General features: G+C 42.6%; 1 protein-coding gene, 1 non-coding gene and 1 pseudogene across 2 annotated transcripts in view; 1 reads left to right on the top strand and 2 right to left on the bottom strand.

Moving 5' to 3' along the window:
• Positions 1-14,395, top strand: part of SNX4 (sorting nexin 4) — a 78,457-nt gene that overhangs the window by 48,332 nt on the left and 15,730 nt on the right. The window lies entirely within an intron of this gene.
• LOC119039322 (dnaJ homolog subfamily C member 15-like) lies at positions 6,541-6,992 on the bottom strand (annotated as a pseudogene).
• LOC119039704 (small nucleolar RNA SNORA42/SNORA80 family) lies at positions 14,202-14,338 on the bottom strand. Its single transcript, XR_005080665.1, has one exon. It is a non-coding gene; the product is annotated as a small nucleolar RNA SNORA42/SNORA80 family (small nucleolar RNA).

Raw genomic sequence — 14,395 nt, forward strand, 5'->3', positions numbered from 1 at the left:
TATCCAAATCAATAAAGTTATTGGTGAAATTGAAAAATATGTCTTGTTTTATGGAAAAAACTAAATGGACTTTTGGCTAACTGAATATATTGAGCAGAGTAGTGAAACTGTTATTGAACAGAAATTGGGGTTCTGTTGACCGCCACCCATAGGCAAATATTGGAGACAAGTTTGGTGAAAAGGGAAAGGGATCTTTTCTTCAAAAACTGCATAATTTGGAAGAATGGCAGGCTTCTGCCTCAGAGCCCATCCCCTCCAGAACACCCAGAGGAAAACCTCACCATCCTCTGTCAGATGAGTACAAGGTTGCTTCTTGGAGTCCCTCTCCCATTTAAAAATATTGTCCTTTGGGAACCCGGCAGGTGGCGCTGCACAATCATCCAAGCAGCTCAGCTTCTTTCCCTATCACTGTTGGGCCTCAGGCTTCTTCCTGGAGCCTGTGCACATAGCTAACACCTCCAGTTGTCACTGCTGCTTCCCGTGCTCGGGGCATGGGTCTGCTCCCTGGCCATGGCTTCCAGGGCTTACCGGTCCACAAGTGCTCTGGCCTACACGTCTGTGCACTGGATCCTAGAGAAAGAGACAAGGGCCCATGTTTCTGTCTTCCCTCCCTTTAAATATCCTGGCACAAACTTCCGTGCACTTCAGAAGGGTTCAGCTTCTCTAGCCAGTCCTATCCTTTTCCCAGGCGAGAGCAACAGAGTTCATCACTCTCTAGCCTCGTGCAGACTCCATGAAGGGCCTCCTCCTGCCACATCACTGCCTGGGGATAGGGAAATCTGCCAGCAGATGGGGAGGGAGCTACACCACGGTTTCACCCCCACTGCCTTGGCCCTTTCCTGAGACTTCCCTCACTCTGGAGCCTGGCCAGGCCATCTGGCCAGGTCTACCTGTATCAGAACTACTCTGAAGCAATGTCACCTTTTGCTTTCTTAGCAGAATGCCCAAGATTTTATTGGAAATCACTATTTTATAGAATAGGTGATTTTCTTTTTTTTTTTTTGTCTCACTTTATAATTTCTGAAGACTTCTGCAAGATGGGTTTTTGGAATGTTGTATGTTTTCGCTATTTGATCTAATAATTAAATTGGCAAAAGGTTAACAGGGAAAAACAAATGTAATTGGAGACTCAAGAGAAAGTCATGCATTTGAACTTGTATGCTATCGTGAGCAAAGGAAAGGGACAGGGGGCAGGAGCTTCAGAGGGGCAGATGGTAGTAATTTACAGGACAGTGGGAAGAGCACATTCATTTGGTAAATTCAAGGAAAATACACAAGGAAATTTATTTCAAAAAGTCATGTGTACATTTTTAGGGATACACAAAACTGATGTGCCTCTGAGTTTAAAGGCACAGGATTTTATTATTTTTTAAGATTTTATTTTTTTATTTCTAGAGAGGGGAAGGGAAAGAAACATCCATGTGTGGTTGCCTTCTTGCATGCCCCCTCCTGGGGACCTGGTCCACAACCCAGGCAGGTGCCCTGACTGGGGAATTGAATGGGCAACCCTTTGGTTCACAGGCTGCCACTTGATCCACTGAGCCACACCAGCCAGGGCAGACATAGGATGTATTTTATTTAATGATTCTGTATTTCTTCTTTTCTGGTCACTTGCATGGCGAGTGGAGGGGAAGAGTATTTTTTAAGTAAGAAAAACAAAACCAAACTGAAAGTGTTGTATGTTGGGATTAGCAGATAGAACACTTGGTTGGCAGTTAATTCTAATATCAGCTGTGTCTCTGATCAGCTACCTGTCTTTTAGAAAGGTCTATATTAGATCTCTGAGCTTGATTTTAAGTATTTGTTATTAAAGAAAAACCTTCATGGTCTCAAGCTTTTCTGAAAGAAGGGTTTATGCTAGCCAGAAAAAAAGGACCAGATCCTGCAATGTTTACTGTAAACACCAGCAGCAGGGCTAGATGCAGAAGACAAGGCTGCTGTACTGGAGCTGACAGAGCTCTTCTATACGTTAAGTCTGAAGAAGAAAGATGTAAGTTGTAAGGGATGGGAGAAGGTAAAGCAGGGCTAGTTCTGCAGTAGGCACAGAGTCTGTAAGGAAAAAGTGGCCACTCCTTCGGATTGGTGGTGGCAATAGTCTGAAAGTTCATGCATAGGCAAGGTGCGTTGGTGCCCCTGATGGTTGGCTCTGCTGCTGTTTTCTCTATGGAATGGAGGAAATAACGACCTGGAAATTAATTTGAAGTTTCAGCATTTGTGTATTGAGGAACATAAGAAGTCTTCTGTTGGTTTTGGCCTGCAACTGTTAACTAATTTCTCTTGTCTTTACCTTTCATCCTCTGGTCTGCTGTAATTTAATTTAGGACATTTCAGAATTTTTTTCATGTCATTATTCAAATTTGGGGTTAAATGAGGAGAGTTTATTCCAGACCCTTAGCATGGAACTTTGTTAAATGAAATTTTATACAGATGTATAAACAAATAAAACCTGTTACCACAGACCTGCTTGGGGCTGGAGACTTTCACTCTTGTGCCTGTATCCCTAACACCAGATCAAGTGACTAAATTTAGCTCTAAATGTCTATTTTTGTTGTAGTAATATATAAATTTTTAATTAAATTTATTGGGTGACACTGATTAAAAACATTGTATAAGTGCCATGTGTACAGGTCTATAAGTGCATCATCTGTATATGTTACGGAATGGACCCAGGGGCTACGGGTTTCCTCTGTCACTGCGGATTCTTAGCCCATTGCCACGAAATAGTAATTATGGGTCTCAAAGTCAGTGTTTGGTGAAAAGGAAAGGAACTGTTTATTCAAAAGTTATACAGACTTGCCCTGGCTGGTGTGGGTGGTTTGAGTACCGGCCTGCAAACCAAAGGGTCTCTGGTTTGATTCACATGCCTGGGTTGCATGTCAGGTCCCCATTGGGGAATGCTCAAAAGGCAACCACACATTGATGTTTCTCTCCCTTTCTTTTTTCTTCCCTTCCCCTCTCTCTAAAAATAAATAAATAAATATATTTTTTAAAAGTTATACAGACTTAAAAGAATAAAACAAACAAGCAAACAGAATAAAAACAAAGACGCTGAAATAGAGAACAAGTGGGCAGCGACCAGAGGGGAGAGGGAAGGGAACTTAAGGGGAAAAAGGGGGAGGGATTTTGAGGAACAAGTATGAAAGACACAGAGATGAGGACTGGGGGTGGGGGGGGAATGGGAGGGAGGGGGGAGACCGGGCGGGGGGGGAAGGGAAAAAAAATGTACTTGAAAAGTAACTAAATAAAATTAAAAAAAAAAAAGTTATACAGACTTAGAGTAATGACAGTGTCTTCGTTAAAATCCCAAAGTTCCTTACAACACCCACAAACACACATAGTCCTTCCTTCCCCCTTTGCCCTCGCAGGCCAGTCTTGGGTATTATAGCTGAGGGGGAAAAAAAATAGAAGTCTGTAGCTCACTTCTCCTGGTTCCTCTCAGTTATCCGTGCTGGGCTGGCAGGCCTCCTGCCATTCCCAGCACTGTTAGCTGTGTTGCCCTGATCTCCAGTTCTTAATCCAAAACCACGTGGCACCTTCTCATAGCACACCAGTTAGGGTCCTTTCCAACCCTTTTCTTTCTGGCAAGGTCTCGCATTGTGCCAGTCTCAAGTCCTGCATTGTCTCTTCTACTTCCTAAGCCTTTTGGTAAAGAGAGCCCCAAAACCACTTTGTTCCAACCTGCATGGCTGACACACCTGGGTTTAAATCCCCTCACAAATCTTCCTTTGCAACTTTATTTCTGACACCACCCCCAATCGGCTACACCTGCCAGCATTTCCGTATTTATGTGGGCCTTTCCTGGCTGCCATAGTTAGTTCAGGAAGGCATGACACTGGCATGGAGCTAACCATTTCTAAGCTCTCATGCAAGCACTGTAACCAGGGGGAGCTGCCTCCCAGTTACATCATGGGTTGAAGTCACTCCCATCTCCCTGGCTGAAAGCATGGCCACAGCTACTTAACAAATCTAGCCTTCTGAAGCTAGCCAGCCATTATAGGTATGTAAAATAACCATTTTGGCATATCAGGTATGAAGCTGGCCAACTGTTGAAGTGCAAAACAACTTAATGGCCCCGCTCCATGTGTCCCATCCCCCAGTTCAGACTTGTGGGGGTGAGGATATCCTATATTTTCATATTTCCTAGACACCCCAAGTAATAGACCCCGTTACAAATCCCTCTTCAGGGGTGCCCTGCCTCCACTTTGTTAAATATATATTGCAATTTAATATTTTTCATCTCGTACCAAAGCTTGCTGCCTGGGTATTCTTGGAGTCTTTTCCTTTCTGTCTTTAATGGAATTGTATAATACAAGAGCAGGAGGTACCTTGGTGGTTTTATTTTTATAAATTATATTTTATCGATTATGCTTTTACAGTTGTCTCAATTTTTCCACCTTTGCCCCTCTCCACCCCCACTACCCCTCCCTCAGGCAATCCCCACATCATTGTTCATGTCCATGGGTCATGCATATAAGTTACATGGCTGCTCCATTTCCTGTACTTTACATCCCCATGGCTATTCTGGAACTACCTATTTGTACTTCTTAATTCCCTTCACTTCTTCACCCAGTCCTCCACTTGCCCCTATCTGGCAACCATCAAAATGCTTTCCATATCCATGATTCTGTCTCTGTTCTTGTTTGCTTAGTTTGTTTTTTATATTCAATTTTTGATAGACATGTATTTATTGCCATTTTATCGTTCCTAGTTTTGATCTTCTTTTCCTTAAATAAGCCCCTTTAACATTGCATATAATAATGGTTTGGTGATGATGAACTCCTTTTGTTTTTTCTTGTCAGGGAAGCTCTTTATCTGCCCTTTGATTCTAAATGATAGCTTTGGTGGGTAGAGCAATATTGGCTGCTTGTCATGACTTTGAATATTTCTTGGAAATCCCTTCTAGCCTGCAAAGTTTCTTTTGAGAAATCAGCTGACAGTCTTATGGGAACTCCTTTGTAGATAACTCTCTGCTTTTCTCTTGATGCTTTTAAGATTCTGTCTTTATCTTTAACCTTTGGCATTTTGTTACAGAACAGACCCAGGCAGGGGTTGCATGATACACTATTACTGAATGGACCTCCCCACTGAACTAGGTTCACCTTGCCCTAGTACAAGGGTAAGATGTCTCTCAATGCCAAAGATTGGTAAAAAGGAAAGGGATTATTTATTTTAAAAGCTATACAGACTTAGAGTAATGACTTAATGTCTTCATTAAAAATACTCAAGTCCTTTAGAATACCCACAAATGCACAGTCCTTCCTTCTTCCCTTTGCCCAGTCCGGCGGGGTACCATATCTCAGGAAAAGAAGTAGGAGTCCGTGGTTCAGGCAGCCCCTTGGTTCCAGAGCCATCAGCTGTACCACCACGATCTCCAGTTAACTCAAAACCGTGTGGCACCTTCTCATAACCCACCAGCGAGAATCCTTTCACCCCTTTTCTTCAAGGAAAAGTCTCTCCTGCTTCTTAAACCGCATGGCAAAAAGGGCACACCCTAAAGCTGCATGGTCCCAACCTTTGCCAAAGCCGTGTGGTCCCAGAAAGCTCCTTCATGGCTGCTGCACCTGGGTTAAAATCCCAGCGCCAATCTTCCTCTGTAGCATCATTTCCAACTCCTTCCACAACCAGTTACTGCCAGCATTCCCGTATTCTTCCAGCTTTACTGGGCTGCCACGGTAAATCCAGGTAGGCATGGCCCTATGGCGTGGAGCCAAACATCTGCAAGCTTTTGTGCAGGTGCTGTACCCAGAGGGAGTTGCCTCACAGTTATATCATGGGTTGAAGTCACTCCCATCCCCTCTGGCTCATAGCATGGCCACAGCTATTTAACATATTTATGAAACCAGTTAAAGGTTATAGATATGTTAAATGACTATTCTAGAGGTTATCTGCAAAACTGTTGCTATTCAAAACAACTCCCAATGGCCCTGCTCCATGCATCCCATCCCCCAGCTCAGACTTGTGGGGGTGAGGACATCCCGTATATATATATATATATATATATATATATATATATATATATATATATATTTCTAATATTTCCTGGATACCCTGAGTTCTAGACCCCATTACAAATCCCCATTGGGTCCCACCCCCTTGGCTGCATTCTGTTACAATTTTAATAATAATGTGTCTTGGAGTGGGCCTCTTTGCATCCAGCTTGTTTGGGACTCCCTGTGCTTCCTGAACTTGCATGTGTGTTTCCTTCAGCAAATTAGGGAGGTTTTTACATTTTTTTCATTATGTTTTCAAATACATTTCAGATTTCTTGCTCCTTTTCCTTCTGGCACCCCTATGATGCAAGTGTTGTAACACTTGAAGTTGTTCCAGAAGCTGCTTACACTATCTTCATATTCTTTCTTTCTTTTTTTTATACTTAATCTTTTATTATTATATCACTTAACAGTGGAATAAGTTATTATTTATTGTTATCACATGTATGAAAATTATGACGGTGGTGGTTTTGATTAAATTTGCTGGACTTTCTATTCACATCCCCTCCTCCCCCAGCTTTTTTCCTTCAGAGTAGTCCTTGAGCATCAGTCAGTGTTTGGTGGTTTCTCCTGTGAAGTCTTTTGCTTCATTTATTTTGATTGCTAACTATGAAGATGCACCTTTACCTGGGTGATTCAAAAATCATGATTCTTCTGTGAGCTATTTTAATCATGGCCTTGCTAGCAGATGGGCTTATGCACAAAATAAGACTTAGCTTCTCGCCTACTCATTGTCTGTTCAAATCCCCCTTTATAGTAGAATGAAAGGCTAGGACTTGAAATCTTTTTTGCAGTTTCTGTGATTAGTTGTTCTAGAGGTTTCCAGATCTGAAATACACAGTGACCTGCAAATGCAAAAGCTGCAACACCCAGTCTTACAACTATCAGGCTTCTTGCCAGTCTCTGGTCTATCTCCACATCCAGTTGTTTGGTCGAGGACAGTGAGTATTCCACATACTACAGACCCTTGCTGGCGGGGGTGATGCTGCCACGGGCAGCCATGGCATTTGGGATTCTTTTTTCTTCTTGTTGTTCCAGTGGGTGTTTTTTTGTTTTGTTTTGTTTCGTTTTGTTTTGTTTTGTTTTGTTTGCTTCCTTATGTTCCAAATCATTGATTTGGTTCTTGGCTTCATCCACTCTACTGTTGTTTCCCTGTAAATTATTCTTTATGTAAATTAGTGTATGCTTAATTTCTGACTGATTGTTTTTTATGCCATTGAGGTACTCACTAAGTTTCTTGAGTATTTTTATAAACAGTGTTCTGAACTTTGCATCTTATAGATTGTTTGTCTCCATTTTGTTTAGTTTTCTTTCTGGAGTTTTGATGTTCTTTCATTTGGTCCATGTTCCTTTATCTCCTCATTTTGGCAAACTCCCTGTGTTTGTTTTTATGTATTAGGTAGAACTGCCATGACTTTCTCTCTTGGTAGTGTGGCCTAATGTCCAGTGGTACAGTCTCCCCTGTCGCCAAAGCTGGGTACTCAGCGTATGCCCATTGTGTGGGCTGGGTACACACTCCTCTTGTAGTTGAGCCTTCGTTGCCGTTGGCAGGTCAGTGGGAGGGATTTACCCAGGCCAGTCAGTTGCAAGAACTGTCCGTGATTACTGACCACCAATCTCTACCTTCCATTGAGGATCAGTGGTGCAGGGGCAGGGTGGTGGTGCTCCTGTGTGATCTGTGTCTGTCCATTGGGTGCACGGGCCCCAGGGTTTCCCAGGTGGTGCAGGCTAAGGTCAGCCCCCCATCTGTGTTTTTCCTGGGGCCATAAAGCAGTATGAGCTATAAAGCAGTCTGAAATGGCTGCTACTTGTGCTGGACTTGGAGATTCCCACACAAAGTAAAGCTATGAACCTAGGCTGCTTGCTGCTAGTGCCGCGCCTGGGGTCACTTAGCAAGAGGTACAAGGACTAGGGTCTTTCTGAGGCTGGCTGTTCCTTGTTTTAGAGGATTTAGGAAGTTGTGAAATGTGAGCCAACACCAGCCAATCATATGGAAAATTATAGCTAACAGCTTGGGTGGGATCTCCAAGGTGGGCCAAACAGTGTTGGCCAGGTTGATGGAGTCACAGATATGGCACCCATCTGCCACCTGTGTATTTCAGTGGGGAGAGGGTCCTGAAAAAAGACAATGGCTTCTACTACTTGTCTGTCTGGGAGAAAGCTGTCCGCCAGCTCCGGCCTTGATCCCAGGCACTTCAGTTCCTTCTTGTCTGCCACTGGTGCCTTTTCAAGCTACTATCCTTGTGCTGGACCTCAGAGGGAGTGAGTCTGAGTAGTCCCTGTGTGGATTCTTTCTGAGGAACTGCTTGGGACTCCAGAAGTTTCTTCCATTCACTCAATCCTTGCTGGTTTTGCAGTCAGAAGGTATGGGCTCTTAACCTTCCTAGCACTGACACCATGGGCTGGGGGGCTGGTGTGGGGCTGGCACTCCTCTCTCTCAAAGTATCCCTCTGAAATTTTTATCCACCGCAGGTAAATGTGGTACCAGCCTGTTTCACGTTTCCATCCCTCCTACAAGTCTGCGTGGATGTGGTTTCTTTAATTTTATAGTTGTCAGGCTTCTGTTCAACTTGATTTCTGATGGTTCTGAGTAATGGTGTTTTATATTTTAGTTGTAATTTTTGTGTGGTTGTGTGAGGAGGCCAGTCATGTTTTATAGTTTAGAGTTCATAATCTAAGAGGTGAGGATGGACTTCAGGTTGTTTAAGTCTCTGAAATTATATGCAAAATTTTGCATTTGTAATTTTCCCTTCCTAAGAGAAAGGTCCATAGTCTTAATTGGGTGCTATAAAGATCCTCACAGGTCCCTCTTTGATCTGGTTCATCTATGATAATTATCTACCCATTAAGTACTTTGCGGTAATAATCTTATCTCTTATGAAGTTGATGCTAAGTCCTTCTACTCCTTAGGAGTTTGTTGTGTATTAATGGTTTTCTCCTTTCCCACTTGTTAACATTTCTTATTTCCAGTCCTAGACATATCCATGGACCCCAGAGTAGAACCTGTGTTTAGCTAGAGCTTCTTAAATTTTAATGGGCATACAGGTCACCTGGAGAACTGTTAGATATTCTGATTCAGCAGATCTGGAATGAATTCTGCAATCTACCAGGTTTGTAGCTAATGCTGTTGCTAGACCACAGTTGAATAGCACAGGGCTAGACTATACATGTGCCTAGACTAGATCTCATGGCTACCAGTGGTAATACATAAGAACTCATTACGTTTCCCTTCTCACATTTATTTATTTATTGGTTCATTCTTTCATTTTACCTCCAAACTGTAAATGCCAAGTATTTATCAGTTCCTAAACTACTTAACAGGAAAACATAGATGATTGAGTGTAGCTCCTACTTCTCTTGAACCAGTTTTTAGTCTTTTTTTTTTTTTTTTAGATTTTATTTATTTCCAGAGAAAGAGGGGAAGGGATGGAGAAAGAAAGGGAGAGAAATATCAATGTGCCAGAGAAACATCAGTCTGTTGCCTCTTGCACACCTGCAGCTGGGGACCTGGCCTGCAGTCTGGGCATGTGCCGTGACTGGGAATCTCACCAGTGAACTTTTGGTTCATAGTCTGGTGCTCAATCCACCAAGTCACACCAGGCAGGGCAGTTTTTAGTCTGTTTTTTAAAAAAAAACCCAGACTAAATTAAATTAAATTTGGTTATGTTGACTTCAAGTTGGTCGTACATGAGAAGGTGCTCAAAGATATTAGGTGGATGAAGTGCCTGTGGGGCATCCAATAGTTGATCTGGACTGTCCTTCATTTCTGTTAATGGAGCTACCACTGCATTGACTGTGATTGCTACATCACACATTGGGCTTGTCACACCTGTGTTGGTGGTGGCAAGAACAGCACCAGGTGTTAGACTGGTGGTGTCACACTGGACCTTGGTTTTGCAACCTTGGTGCTTGAATTTCATCTGGAAATGAATTCAGAGCCAAGACTCAAACTATAGGACAAAGTTTATCTAGAAAGTCACAGATACAGAAGTGATCTGTAGCATAAATGGGCTTAGGAAACAAGTTACAGAGGCAAAAGATGGGCCTTGGAGTTTGGGAGAGGGAAAGGTAAAGATACTGTGCCTAGGGGGAAGATGAGGAGGGAAGAGGCGAGGGTGTGCTCCCGGGGGGAGAGCATGCTGGTTCCTCCATCCTGGGGGCTCTTAAGGGCAAGGATTTTAGGGAAGGGCCCAGGGGCAGATCTTTTTTTTTTAATATATTTTATTGATTATACCATTACAGTTGTTCCATTTCCCCCCTTCATTCCCCTACCCCCTGCATACCCCTCCCCCCATTCCCTCCCTTTAGTTCATGTCCATGTGTCTCAAGTTCTTAGCTTCTACATTTCCCATATTATTCTTGCCCCCCTGTCTATTTTCTACCTACCATCTATGCTACTTGTTCTCTGTACCTTCTCCCCCCTTCTCCTCCTCCCACTCCCCTGTTGCTAACCCTCCATGTGATCTCCATTTCTATGGTTGTGCTCCTGATCTAGCTGTCTGCTTAGTTTGCTTTTGTTTTAGGTGTGGTTCTTAATAACTGTGAGTTTGCTGTCCTTTCACTGTTCATATTTTTTATCTTCTTTTTCTTAGATAAGTTTCTTTAACATTTTATATCATGAGGGCTTGGTGATGATGAACTCCTTTAACTTGACCTTATCTGAGAAAGCACTTTATCTGCCTTTCCATTCTAAATGAAAGCTTTGCTGTATAGAGCAATCTTGGATGTAGGTCTTTGGATTTCATGACTTGGAATACTTCTTTCCAGCCCCTTCTTGCCTATAAGGTCTCTTTTGAGAAGTCAGCTGACAGTCTGATGGGAACTCCTTTGTAGGTGACTGTCCCCTTATGTCTTGCTGCTTCTAGAATTCTCTCCTTCATTTTAATCTTGGCTAATGTAATTATGATGTGCCTTCGTGTGTTCCTCCTTGGGTCCAACTTCTTTGGGACTCTCTGAGCTTCCTGGATTTCCTGGAAGTCTATTTCCTTTGCCAGATTGGGGAAGTTCTCCTTTACTATTTGTTCAAAAAGTTTTCCACTTATTGCTCTTCCTCTTCCCCTTCTGGTACCCCTAGAATTCAGATGTTGGAACATTTAAAGATGTCCTGGAGGTTCCTAAGTCTCTCCTCATTTTTTTGAATTCTTGTTTCTTCATTCTTTTCTGTTTGGTCATTTTTTCCTTCCTTCTGTTTCACTCCATTGATTTGAGTCCCAGTTTCCTTTCCATCACTATTGGTTTCCTGTGCATTTCCCTTCATTTCACTTAGTTTAGCCTTCATTTTTTCATCTAATTTGTGACTGAAATCAGCCAGTTCTGTGAGCATCCTGATCACCAGTGTTTTGAACCGTGCATCCGATAGGTCACCTATCTCTTGGTCACTTAGAAGTATTGGCTCTGGGGCTTTGATTTGTTCTTCTGCTTGAGCCATAACGTTTTGGTCTGTTCGCACCTGTTATTTGTGAGGGGTGAAAGCTTAGGTGTTCAGCAGGGCGGGTCAGCCCAGTCACTGCACTGGGTTGTGACTGGGGGTGGAATCAGAGAGGGAGCTATGGCGTTTTTTTATGCTCGCTCTTGGATTTCAGTCCCCTCTGCCGCTTCCCACAGCAAATTGGGCCCTTCTGGTGTGGATTCCCATGTGGGTGGCCTTGTGTTCATTCTAGGAGCCTGTGGGTGTCCCCAACAAACTCTCCTGTGAGGCTGGGAGCCTCTTCTGGCACCTCAACCCCCGAAAGTTTTAGGCTTTATTTTCCATCGCTGGGGCCCTGGGTTGCACGGTATTCTCACTGACCGTTTTTAAACCTGCCTGGTTTTCTGCGCACGAATGTGTGTCTGCGGTCAGCCAGCCGCCTTGCAAGCCTTACTGGGTTTTTGCCCCACGCCCGCCCTGTTTGCCAATCACCACCTCCTCCTGGCAGAACCCTTCTCCACTGTCCCCTGACTCTGCCCCTCTTACTGGTTTGGATAAATGGTTTGTTGTTGTTGGGCTTCAGTACACTTCAATTTTCTGTCTGTTTTGGTTGTATTTTTGTTTCTAAATCTTTGTTGTCCTTAAATTTGGTTGTGCAAGGAGGTACAGTGTTTTCACCTACGCCTCCATCTTGGCCGGCCAGGGGAGAATCTTAATAGACTAGTATCAGCTTTCCAGATGTGGCCTTTCCAAGTGTGTCCTTTCCAGGTGTGTCCTTTCAGGGTCATGGTCTCCACTGATTGTTGGTGTGAGTGCAGGAGATCATTAGTCAGTACAGCCTTTCCTGAGGCCAGCTGTATCTTGTCTGTTTTTTCTGCCTTTTGTGGCTGCAGCTAAAACACAATTGAGGCTTACATGTTATCTCCAGGAGTAATGCTTAGGAAAGTGGTTGTGTGAGGGCTTGTACCAGTGTCTCAGGAGGCTATTCTCCGGCCCCTTATCCCCCATGTAAGAAGGTCTTCCACATGACTAGTGACATGCAAAGAGAGGAAAGGTTGGGAGGGTTTGAATTCTGATGAGGAGTGATATGAGTGGGTGGGGTTGGGTCTAAACTGCTTGACAGAGATCTGCTAGGGGAGGAAAGGTTACACAGGGGCGAGGGCCTGTTGTTTAAGTTTTGCCCATTGCTAGGCATCTTGGACCTTCAACCTCAGTGACTTTGTGTACCTGGCCCATCAACCTTGCTCTGCTTATGTCTGTTTGCCTACTACACCTGTAATCCACCAAAACTCCTAGATTTTCTTTTTCACATAAAGAACTAGGTTTTGAATATGTTGAATTTGAAGTGACAGAGTTATATAAGAGCAGAATTGTCTTATAACCATTAGAAATGCAGCTTTAGAGCTGAGCTTATAGCTAGAGATGTTAAAAATCTATTTCAGAAACAGCAAAGAGCTAAAATAAGTTTAACCGTTGCTTTTGCTTTTTGAGAATAGTTGAACATAAAAGGAAAGAAAATTATCAGAAGTCCTGCCTATTTTGTTTAATTGTAACTGTACTGGTTACATAGATGATTTACATGTTTGTTTTTCTTCTTTGGCAATATTAAACACTTGACTTTTTTTCTTCTATTACAATAAGCATATAATTTGATTATTTTGAGAGTAGTATATAAAGTAGTGTTTTAAGGTTTTTTTTTTTTTTTCTTTTAAGCTGTGGTACAATTGATGATGTTCATCAGACAGCCTTTACATAGCAAAAAAATTGGAAACAACATGAACATCCAGGAAAATGGTTTTAAAAAATTATAAGTTGCCATTTGTAACAATGCTTAGAACAAATTATTTTAATACTATGGGTGAATACTGTTAAAGAGAAAAAGCATGATATGAAGTTGTATATATTGTGTGATCTCAGACACAGTAAAATGAGTAAATGAAAAGACTAGGAGGAAATATATCAACTTATGTCATCTCTTGGTATTTGGTATTATAGATTGATTGTTTTGTTTGGGGAGGCAGCAAAAGTTATACTTAGAAACTTTGTTTTTGGCAACCATTTTTGTTTAAGTGGTTAAAACTTTTATTTATTGATTTTAGGGAGAGGGGCAGAAAGAGAAAAATATCAGTTTGTTGTTCAACTTAATTATGCTTTCATTGGTTGATTCTTGTATGTGCCCTGACGAGGGATCAAACTCACAACCTTGGTGTACTGGGACAACATTCTAACCAACAGAGCTACTCAGCCAGGGCTGGCAACAATTTATTTAGCACAGCTTAGCTGTGGGAATTATAATAATTTTACACGCCAGTGGCATAAAGGATAATAGCCAATAAAGAGTATCTCTTAATAAGTCAAATAAAGAAATAACATACTTTAAACAAATGACAGATTAATCAAAGTATTTTTGTGGGTAAGGGGCAATGAAGGAATAAAGTCCAAATTTAGTATGAGGTGTACCTTTTTATACAAGGCAGAGTCGGTGACCAACCAACAGCTGATTCCAGGCTGCCAGTGCAAAAGTGAAATTCCTCTGTTGCTAGAGCATGTTGCTAGGAACAAAGAAGCTGGTGTTGATAGGCAGGTTGACTTCCTTTATGGGCCACTGAGCCACTGCCCATAGCAGGAGCTAGTGCCCCAAGGGACTTTGGGGATTTTTGGTTGGTGAAGAGTCACTTTACCCATACTGAACTCTCAAATAGTCCCCACAAACTCAGTATTTATGGTCTAAATGTCCCCTTGCCATAGTTGCTTCTCCACACATTCTTTTTTTATTCTTACCCCCTCTTTCCTCTTCTTTTTCAAATTGTACAACCCCCATCATTGTTCACAGTGCTGTGGTAAAGAGGCAGAGCAGTGGTTCGAGGCTGCAGTTTACTCTGGTGTGGGAACACTATGACAGGCTGACGGAGAAAGGCCTACCAGAAAGCCATTACCATGCTCTCCACACATTTTTATTGATGAGTCCCCAGTAGGGCCCCTCAGCAGCTTGGTTGCT

The sequence above is a fragment of the Artibeus jamaicensis genome, unplaced genomic scaffold, assembly GCF_021234435.1.
Source record: "Artibeus jamaicensis isolate MK-2021 breed Jamaican fruit bat unplaced genomic scaffold, CSHL_Jam_final contig_793, whole genome shotgun sequence".
NCBI classification, from domain to species: Eukaryota; Metazoa; Chordata; class Mammalia; order Chiroptera; family Phyllostomidae; genus Artibeus; species Artibeus jamaicensis.